Source organism: Myiozetetes cayanensis, unplaced genomic scaffold (assembly GCF_022539395.1).
Source record: "Myiozetetes cayanensis isolate MyiCay16 unplaced genomic scaffold, myiCay2020 scf9, whole genome shotgun sequence".
Classification (NCBI taxonomy): domain Eukaryota; kingdom Metazoa; phylum Chordata; class Aves; order Passeriformes; family Tyrannidae; genus Myiozetetes; species Myiozetetes cayanensis.
The window spans coordinates 5,456,190-5,466,089 of record NW_026088185.1 but is presented as its reverse complement, the minus strand read 5'-3'; the positions used below and the strand labels follow the sequence as shown (position 1 = coordinate 5,466,089).

The 9,900-nt window shown below is 49.5% G+C and overlaps 1 protein-coding gene across 1 annotated transcript in view; it reads left to right on the top strand.

The window, feature by feature from the left end:
* The first annotated feature begins 1,632 nt into the window (after positions 1 to 1,632).
* The window catches only part of ERBB4 (erb-b2 receptor tyrosine kinase 4), a 610,968-nt gene continuing 602,700 nt past the window's right edge, over positions 1,633 to 9,900 (top strand). The window contains exon 1 of the mRNA XM_050340452.1: positions 1,633 to 1,725. The gene's annotated coding sequence lies outside the window, so the exon portion shown is untranslated. The remainder of the gene's footprint in view (positions 1,726 to 9,900) is intronic.

Here is a 9,900-nt window from a genome sequence, read left to right as displayed (position 1 = left end):
TCCTTCATGTTGATGAGATCCACAAGGGCTTGAGCAGGATGAGGAGGCTGCAAAACCCAATGCATACATTTCGGGGACATGAAGTGAAGAACTGAAGGTGTTTTTCTCTTGTGCATTTGCAGCTCTGGCTGAGGCTCTGAGAATGCCAGTTAACTTGTGGAGAGTAATAACTGGCAGCTACTGTTTCAACCCTGTGATGAGATGTTGAGATTTTCAGTTACTGTCTCACCAAAACGTTCCTTGCTGAGATGCTGGTCCTCTGGGTATGTTAGGATGTCTGTGGGCATTTCACCACTGTGCTGAGGTGGGTGGTAGCGAGGGTGATGCTGAGCTGGTAGTTGCAGGATATCTGCACTGTAGCTGTCCCCACCTGGGTGCTTTTAGGAATGTGCCACAAGGCTGGTAGGGGCCATGAAGATTGTGGATGCATCGGTGGAAGATGTCACGGCACCTCTAGGCATGGACTAGCAGGTAGGCTGGAAAAAGTGGCTGCTCATCCACTGCTTCAGTGCAAAGTCCTCCCACTACCCCACTGAAGAGTGAGCTCCGAGGTACCACCACACTACCCTGTTTGCTTTATAACTTTGCTCTCTTTTCCAGCCCTTTCACCCTAAAGCTTCCCAGTCACTTCTGCTGAGCGCTGCAAGCCCTAAATTCACCTTGGAGCTGACAGTGTCAGGTGGGGTGCTCTGGTCTTTGTACGTGGTGCAGAGCTGCGAGCACCCAGCGAGGGATGTGTGTTGAGGCAGAACCCAGAAGCACTAAAGGTAGGAGGGTGATGTGCCATATTCTTGTCCAGATCAGGCGTGGGGTGGGAAGTCCCGCAGCGGAGAGAAGCCTAGACGGGCTTCACGCTGCTCACGATGCTCTTCACCCTTCAGCTCCGGCTGCCGCTGGGACGGGCTCAGCCCGCACTGGGGCCGCCGCCACTTAGCGGGGGCTCTGTCGGGAGGCGTCCCTGTGCCCCCCGGGACAAGGGTCGCTTCCCGTCCCGGCTGTGTGGGGAGGTGTCCCTGTGCCCCCCTGAAACAGGATTGCTCCCCGCGCCGGCTGTGCCGCCTCACGGGACGGCAAATTTCCCTCGGGGGATCGTTCCCTCAGGGGACCCCTCTCTCTGCTTTCGCAGCCTCCCCTCTGCCCCTCACGTTGGGGTCTGCCCGGGGTGCGCCCCCGGCCCTCACTTTTGACGGAGAGGGGAGGGGGGAAGGAGCGGGAACGTCTCCCGGGCAGCGGCACGGGCGGCTCCGCAGGTGCGGAGCGCCCCTGTGTGAGGGGGGGCGGCGGTGCGGGGCGGGGCCGTCCCGTCGTGCTCGGCCCCCGCCCGCCCCTTCGCTCCGTCCCGCCGCTCCTCCTCCCTCACCCCCCCATTCCTCCTTCCTCCTCCTCCTCCTCCTCGCGCTCCCGCCGCTCCGCTCCGCGCGTGCTGGCGGCGCAGCGCCCGCGGGCCGGCACCGGCACCGGCACTGGCGCGGCCGCTCCGTCGGCGCCCGCGGAGGGGCGGCGCTGGGGGCGGTGGCTCCGCGGCAGCAACTTTTGGGAGCCGGCGGCAGCAGCGCGGAGGCTGCGCGGGGGATGGCGGCGGGGAGGCAGCGGCGGCGCTGAGGCAGCAGCGGCAGCAGCGGCGGCGACGCGATGCCGGCGGCGGCCGGGGGCTGCTGTGGTGGAGCTGCTGCGTCCTGGCGGCGGCGGCCGGGGCCCCGCGGGCCGCCGCGGCGGCGCAGGCAGGTGAGTGAGCGGCACGGTCCGCGGGGAGGGGCGGCGCCCGACCGACAACTTCTGCGGGTCCGCCGGCGTGCGGGAGTTCGCGCGGGTCCCGCGGAGCGGCGGCGGCCAGAGGGCGACAGTCCCCCGCGGGAAGCGGAGCGGAGCCGCCGGTCGCGGATCGCCCGCGCAGGAGCGCTCCGTGTCCCCGCTCACTGTCTCCGCCCGGCCCTGGGGCCGCCCTTCCCGCCGGAGCCCCGGCCGGGCGCGGTGCGTGTCACGGCAGGTGCCACTGATGCTCCGACGGGGCTCCGCTCCCGAACCTCCCATCGCGCCGCGCCGGGCGGGCGAGGCAGCGTTCGTTCCCCTTACACCTGTACATCAGTCCGTACGGCGTGTCCCAACACCGCAGCGTAAACACAGGTCCGAGGGTGTTTGCGCACAGAGGAGAGCGAGCAGGCGGCTTGGAAGTTAACGCCGGAAAAGGCGCTTTTTCCTCTGGCAGGGATTTTTTAACTTTCTGGAGAGAAACTTGAAGCATTGTCTTGAATTTTGTTTTCCCGTTGGCATCGGCGCAGCTCTCCGCCGCCGTAGTACGGGCTGTGCCGGTTCAGTTGCTCGGGAAGGGCACGGGGATCGCCCCCCGCTGCATCGCCCCTTTGCTGTGAATAAAACATTAAAAGGAAGTCTCTTCAGTCTTTGTAACTTTGCTTTTTTTGTTGTTGTTTGTTTGTATTTTTTTCCTTTCCTCCCCGTTGATGCAAAATTTATGATGCTTGGGCGGTACTGGTGCAACAGCTCCTCGTTCTCACAATTCAGTTTATATTTTGCGGCTTTATGTAACAGAGAGGAGAATAGGTTTGGTGAGAAGCAAAGGAAGCGTGTCCCGGCTTTGCCTGCCTGATTGGCCTTCACAGGCGGTTTTTGATCTTGCTGCACAGTTTACTTTTTCAGTGTGTGATTGTTTCCTAACCCTCGAAATCAGAAGGGTTGAAAAGCTGGGCTATTGCTTTCTCATACGTATTCTCTTCCTGCAGTTTGAGTTGGTAAATCCCAGCTGAAGGAGAATGGCATTCCTTGTTTCACAGGCTCTACTTTGCTGTACCTTTTTGCCTGCCTCCCTGTTTACGCACAGCCTGTGGTTTCCCTTGATTTGGTACTTTTCTGTCTCGCACTTTCTCCATAGCCTGCCCCGCTTTCGGGCAGCCATCCCCATTGGATTCTCCCATGCTCTCCTTCCCACTGTTTGAACCTGGCTGTTGGAGAGGACTGTTACAAAGACTGGATTTATACCTCAGTGAAAATAAAAAGCATTGGTCTAGGGTCGCTCGCCTGCCTTCCTGCTGCCTTCAGGGAAGCCTCCTGGATCCGTGCTGCTGAAAAGCCTCTGTGCCCTACACTGTGCAAAACAGAAAATCCGTTTATTAGAATAACAGTGTTGGACTGACATTTCCTGTTTGGAGGAATTTGGGCACAGCCGTGGGCACTGGCAGCTAGATTGAGTTTTGGTGCTTGCTGAAATAGCAAGACAGGCTGGACAGGGAGCCATGATTTGCAAGTATTTAGGGCCCCCCATACATTTCGCTCACTTGGCTTTTGGGGGCATTAGGATGAGGCTCTGGCTGCCGCCCTCATTTTCAGTGCATCAAGAGAGATGCTGATGCCTTTGCTCATGCAAGCAAGCTGTTGGCCAAACTTTTGATTTCATTATCCCATGTGTGTTGGTTAAGATGCAAATGCCTGAATACATTTGGGTTTTCTGATTTCTTCTGTCTCCGTGCTTGGGCATATAATGTTTGCAGTGTACAGCTCAGCCAGGGTCACGTGAGCCAAACAGCTTGGGCTGTTACCTGGAAGCTGGCAAGTCTTTGTTCTGCTTAGAAATAGCTGATAAATTAACTCCATTTTCTGATATATGGGGCTGGTGAGTTGTTAAATAATTATAGACAAATTAACTTAGTGCTGTTTGAAGTATTCAGCTGCTCTGAGAAATTAATTGTACTTCAAATATTTTTGCAGGTGTTTTTTTCTTTTTCTTTCTTTTTCTTTTTTTTTTCCCCTTCTCTCCAGTGAGGAGCATGTGCAGCTGATGTATGGGTAGGCTTTAATTTCATGCCACTGCTCCTCTCCAGGCCATGTTGGATGGGACATGCCACATGCCTTTGGAGAGATGCGGCTCCTTTCCTTTGCAGGAGCCCTCTTTGGCATCTCTCCCGTTTACTCCGCCACTATGTCTATTTGATGGTTAAAATTAGGCTGAGCTCTGAGTGCCTTCCAAAGGCACGATAAATATTGACTGGGAGTTTCTGCCTGTAACTGCCATCATATGGCTCAGCCCCTGCAAAGGAATTGTCCCGTCTTGGCCTTTCTACCAGAGGGCAGTGAGTGCTATTATGGACTCAGCATCCCTCCTGGAAGGCCCGCTATCCCCCCATGCAGCCCTTTAGGTGTGAGGGGTCTGTGGGGAGGTCTCTGCATGGTGGCCAGGGCAGGCTGCGACTGTCCCTGTGTGTCACGAGAGCCCTGTGAGCCAGTACTGCTGCAGGGCAGAGAAGACTGGATGTGGCCCTGCTCTTGGGGTCATTCTCAGGGAACCTGGGGCATCTTTGTCTCTGGGTTGCACCATGCACTGGCACTGCTGAGTGCCTCAGTGATTTAACAGTGACTTTTTTTTTTTTTTTTTATTTAAGAGATGGTAATTGATGTTTATGTGTATAGATTTTGGCACTAGGAGCTGCACTTGTAATTAACATGAAAACAGTCATAATAAGGACCTGAAATACATGCCTATGAGGAAACCAAATGAGACTTGGCAGTAGTAGCTTACAAAGGGAGAAGCCCTTCTCCTGAGCATGCACGGTAAGAAAACAGGATGGGTAGCAGGGAAAGGCATGTTTGGTCCCTTGGAGCGTGATAGCAGAGGGCCCAGTACCCTGTCGGTGCTCTGAGCTGAGCACCAAGTGCTGCTTGGCACTCCTGACCCTAAGTTGTAATGCTGACTTGTTCTGAAATGTGTCCTTAGTTTTCTAGCAGGTCTGAGTCCCAGACCTTAATTTAACTAAATGTTTTCTTCTAGTTTTCAGGGTATTTTAGTTTTTGTTTGTTTGGGGATTTTTTTTGCGTTTGTTTGTGGTTTTTTTCTTTCTTTGTTTTTTGTTTTTAATTAAATTTAGGTAAACCTCAGCAAGTTCATTTGCACTGATCTGAAAGCAGAGCCTGTCATCCAGAGCATGCACATCTTCAAAGGCTTTCTGGAGAAACACCTTCATGTGAGTCAGTGGCCAGAGCTGGTGAGCTGCTGGGGTGGGTGCTCAGCCTTTTCTGGGGTTGGTGCTGGGGTGCAGTGGGGTGCACGGGCCAGTGAGCCCTCAGTCTTGCTGTGTGAGCATCTCTAGGTGGCAGCAGCCCCCAGGAGCTCCCAGCCAGCAGGACACACAGCCCGGAGTTGTGGATGTGATTTCCCAGGCTCTGGTCCTGCTGCTCAACATTCCTCTGCACCCCTTTCCTGGGCTGAGGAGCAGCTTTTCATCCTAGTGAGGAATCAGCCATCACTTGAGTCCTGTCCCCAGCTCCTGTGCCATTACTTGTGGGACAGGGGAGGTGTGGTAACACAATGGGAGAGTAACCTAAAGACTGTGAAGTGTTTAATATGAACAACCAAAGTAGCTCAGGTGACTTTTTCTGGAAGACTTGTTAAGCTAACCAGTAAGTCAGGACCAGACTGATGACTGGGTATGGAAGGTGAACGAGTTCAAACTGGGAATTAAGTGCATGCTCCTAATAGTGTAGTAATGGTTGAGACAAGCCAGGAAAGAAAAAAGAAGATACTTGTCACTCAGCACCATTAGCTCAGATTAGGTGGTCCTTCTACAATGTTAAAAAGGATATGTGTAATGTTAATGTTAAATTTCTTTACTTGTTGAAAAGAATGGTGTAGCCCATAAGTTTCTTTTCTTTCTCCTGTTTTTAAATATTCCTTCTGGGTATCTTCTCAAAATGATGCTTTTGCATCACAGTGGTTCCTCATTTCTTTAGGGGTGGTAAGGGTGGTTGTTGGTGTGGGGCAATAGCATGGTCCCCTGGAAGCTTCTGACCTTGTGTTGTGTCCTGCCTGTGCAGACTGGGGTTTAATGCTGTGCAGCCAGGCATTCAGGCTCTTACAACCACTGCCAAGTGATGGCAGCTCTGTGGAAGCAGCTAAGCTGGGTCTGCCCTTGTGCGCTCTGCACACTCTCAGTGCACTGAGGCAATTTTGCTGGGAAAGGAGAGAGGGCTTGTTCCTGGGATTTGGTTTTTACCGTGGCAGGAGTGAGGGCAGGAGGGGGTGACTGCAGCCAGACTGTTTCCGTGAATCACACGTGTGCTGACAAGTCCTTAGGGTGTGCAACAGGCTCTCGTTTCACTGACTTAAAGGTTTTGCAAACAAGCACAGGCTGCTGGTGGATTTTATGTGTGCCCACGTAGCCAAAGCTGAATTATCCCTTGGGAGTACTGCAGTCTGTCAGAAAGATCCATCATTTCAGTAACTTTAGTTAATGTTTGTTTAGTGACTTCTTGCTTTGGAGGAGCAGTTTAAGCTGTACTCAGTGGCTGTTCCCTTGTGATGAGCTGTGTGTCCACGTGATGAATGGTCTCATTTCTACTGTCCGCTACCTCTGCTGGGCATACGGGCACATGCCAAGCCTCCTGAAGTCTTTGAACAGCTGCTGCTATTTATAGCTCCTTATTTTCTTTTTTTCCCCAGCCTGCCAGGGAAACTTGTCCTTCTTCCCACTTTGCATAAAGGGTGTGCAAAGTCCAGGGTTGATGAATATTTGCTTCTGCATCAGTGATATGTGAGGGTTTGATGCTGGCTGGTGTTTGGGCAGCAAAGTCAGTAATTCAAACTGCAGGAGCACATGGTGGTTATACTTTAAACTTGTGCTATAAGAATACCAAGAACATAAATATGCACGAGGAATAGAAATTCATACTGCAAGAGTATAGAAGTATTTTTCTTTTCCAGTGGTAACTGCTTTCCATTTCCATGCCTGAAGCCTATAAAATCTAGCTCATGACAAAGGAGGTGGGAAAATAAAGTAAATAAATGGGAAAGTAACCCTCAAATTTTTAGTTGATTCAGGCATTTTTGACCTCTAAAAAAGGATCAGTCATCACACTGTGTTTCTGTGAAGTCCTTTTTAGAGATTTCTAAGATATATTCATTTCATGTTTGTTCCTCTCTCTTGTGATGTCTGTGCAGCTACACGTACGGTAACTGAATGGGCATTTTATAACTCAATCTTTCTTAATCTTTTCCTAATAAATCAACAGTGCAACGTAGGCTCTTGTCTCATGATGACATGACTCCTGTGTCTCATCACCAACCACTGTTAAGCTTACAGAACTACAGAACTTGCAGGAATCTTCCAAAACCCCATCAGGGACCAGCCTAAGCTGAGACCAGTGCTGAGCTGCTCCACGACAGGCAGGTCTCCCTCCTAGGCTGTGCCCCCATGGGAGTGAGGAGGAAGTTGAGCTGTGGGACTTGCTGCTGACAGGCTTTGAATTCATATGGAGAGGCTACTGTGGCACTGCACAGTATTATCTGACCCTTTGTCTGCAGCTGCTTGACTAAACTGCCTAATAAATGTCAATTAAGAATTGTGATACCTGACCTCTCTCTTTTTTTCACCCCTCCCAAGTCCTGTGGCATTGTGATTCATGAAGGAAATGGATTGAGCCAGAGGAAGGTTAATGAAAAAACCTTCCATGCTGTAAAAAAAACCCCAAAACCAACAACAAAACCTTATGAACAAGGTCGGGTTATGGAAAAGTTGGAAAAGCCCGAAGCTGTAAAACAGCAACGTAGCCTTGGCTGTGAAAGCACACTGCTCTTGTGTCCTGGGTTGGTGATGATTCACAGGGTAAAGCTCTGAAACCTATCCCTGTTCTACTGACTTCTGGCATGGTTTGGCTTCTGCTGCTCCTCTAGGACTCTCCAAATGGTGCTTTCATACCTTTGTCTCCTGTTTTCCCCAGAAAGCATCTCCTATGGGGCAGGCAACTCTCAGTTGTGCTTGCTGCCCAGCAAGGTCCCTGAGCAGATACTGCAGATGTGTTTGTGCGTTTTACATTTAATCATGTGCTGAAATAACAGCACAGAGCTGAACATGCTGGGGAGAGATTTGTGTCGGTGTTGTGCTCGCCTGAACCCCAGCAAGCTGCTGAGGACCTTCTCCTGCGGATGCAGCCTTCATGGTGGGAGTTAGAACCACCAGGTCAGAGCTGCTTTGGTGCACGCACAGGAAGGAAAATCATCACACTTAACTTGATACATATCCTAATGTTCAATTTCCATTAATTGAAATTACGTTGAAATATTGAATGTTTTAAGCATAAAAGTTTATGTACCGTGGTTAGTATGCTAATGGAATATTTTAAGTCTTTTAAGGTTAGCGTCGCAGCCAGATGCAACGATAAGCATTTGTTCCTAAGAGTTATTTTGCTTTAACCCCTTTTCTAAGAGTGTCTGTGTTCTGGTGAGTGTTCATTGGCTGCACTGTGGTTGACATCCAGCTATCATTTTAAGGTGATCTTTTTTTTTTTTGTCTGATTCACTATGCAAAGTTGAATTGTAGTTATTTTTGCTCATTATCTTTGGCAGTAAAAATGTATTTATCTAAATTTAAATTGCTGTTTGCTGAGGATATGTGACAGTATTTAGAATTCAGTATTATTTTATTATCTCTTTGAAGGGATAAAAAAAGGCTCATTTATTTCAAGAGATATTTCTGCAGCATGTAAAAATACCAGTGAAGTAGCTAATGTTTTCCAGTTGTTGTTGACTTCAAATTTAGCAACCATTGTCCCTGTTGATATATTTGATGCTCTAAAAATGTACTTGCCATTAAGTAGGAAGCTGAAGTGATTGGTAGGCAGATAATATTCTTTAGTAGCTATTAATAATGCTCAGAGGACATACGCATTGGAGCGTATGGAAAAAGCCATGGAATTGTGTAGGATGGAGGCAAAAATAATGTATATAGCTGTTTTATTTGAAAGCCGTCCTTATGTGCTGCAGCAGTTGCTGCCTGAATTAGCACATCATGAGCAAGAGAAACCGATATGCGAACCGAATGGTGTGCAGCTAATTTTGTTTAGAAAATTGAGGTCCAATCCCTGCTATTTCACGTCCTCTGTGAGCTGCCTCAGTCCCGGTGAAATGCGCAGGGACCGGATTCTGCAGGGGGCTTTGGTGGTGTAAGGCGGCAGTTGTTCCCCCCAGAGCCAGCTTAGCTCGTGGGAACAAGGGAATTAGTATCCCATTAAGAGAAAATAGAAATATTCTAAACAAATGTCAAGCCCTTGCAACTCTTCTCTCTCATTTTTTCTGTTCCTTTACCCAGTGGAGGACTTTTGTGTCTGCACTGTGAGTTTCTCCCTGCATTTTGCAGCTCAGAGGATTTCTTTGTCTCCCAGAGTCCAGAACCGCTCTTAAAATCATGCCCGTTTGGGTCCTCTCATGCAACACGTTTAAAACGGCTGCCATCTCACCCAGCTGTGCAGCCCTGGTGTCACCCAGGGCTCTGCTGTGTATTGGGAAGACTATTAGAAAAATGTAGAATTATTAGAGCCTGTGAATAGTAGTGATAATTTGTACAGCATTTATGTGGCCCTGGTGCTGCGTAACACAGTGAAGTCATGAGCTACCTTTGTTTCTAGTGTTGCTTCACGTGTCACTGTGAAACTTCATTATATCACGATATAACGAGCAGCTGCTGTGTGGGTAATGTGGTTCCTGCAGCACAGGTGGGGGGTTCTTTCTGGAGCTGCCAACAACTGTAGGGATGCTTCACATTTTCCCAGACTTGGTCCAGCTTCTTAGAAAGGAAACACAATCACATCTGTGCTGAATGTTTCTGACTGCCCAGGGGTTTTGCTGTTGAGCTCGAACTTTAATAAAATTGCTAGTAAAAAACTATTTAAGAAGCTTTTTCTTTCTTGTGGTAGCCAAAGGTTGGGAACAGGAAGGAGATGGCTTTTTTTTTTTTTAAGAAATATCAACAGATTTGCGCAGTCTTACTGGCCACAAGTTTCTTTGTTAAGTTTTTCCCCAAGATAATTGATTTGTGAGAATCTTAGTCTTTAATAAAGAATAAAAAACATCTTTAGCTGCTTTGTGTGCAGAGAAAAGTTAAAACTCACATAACTTAAGAA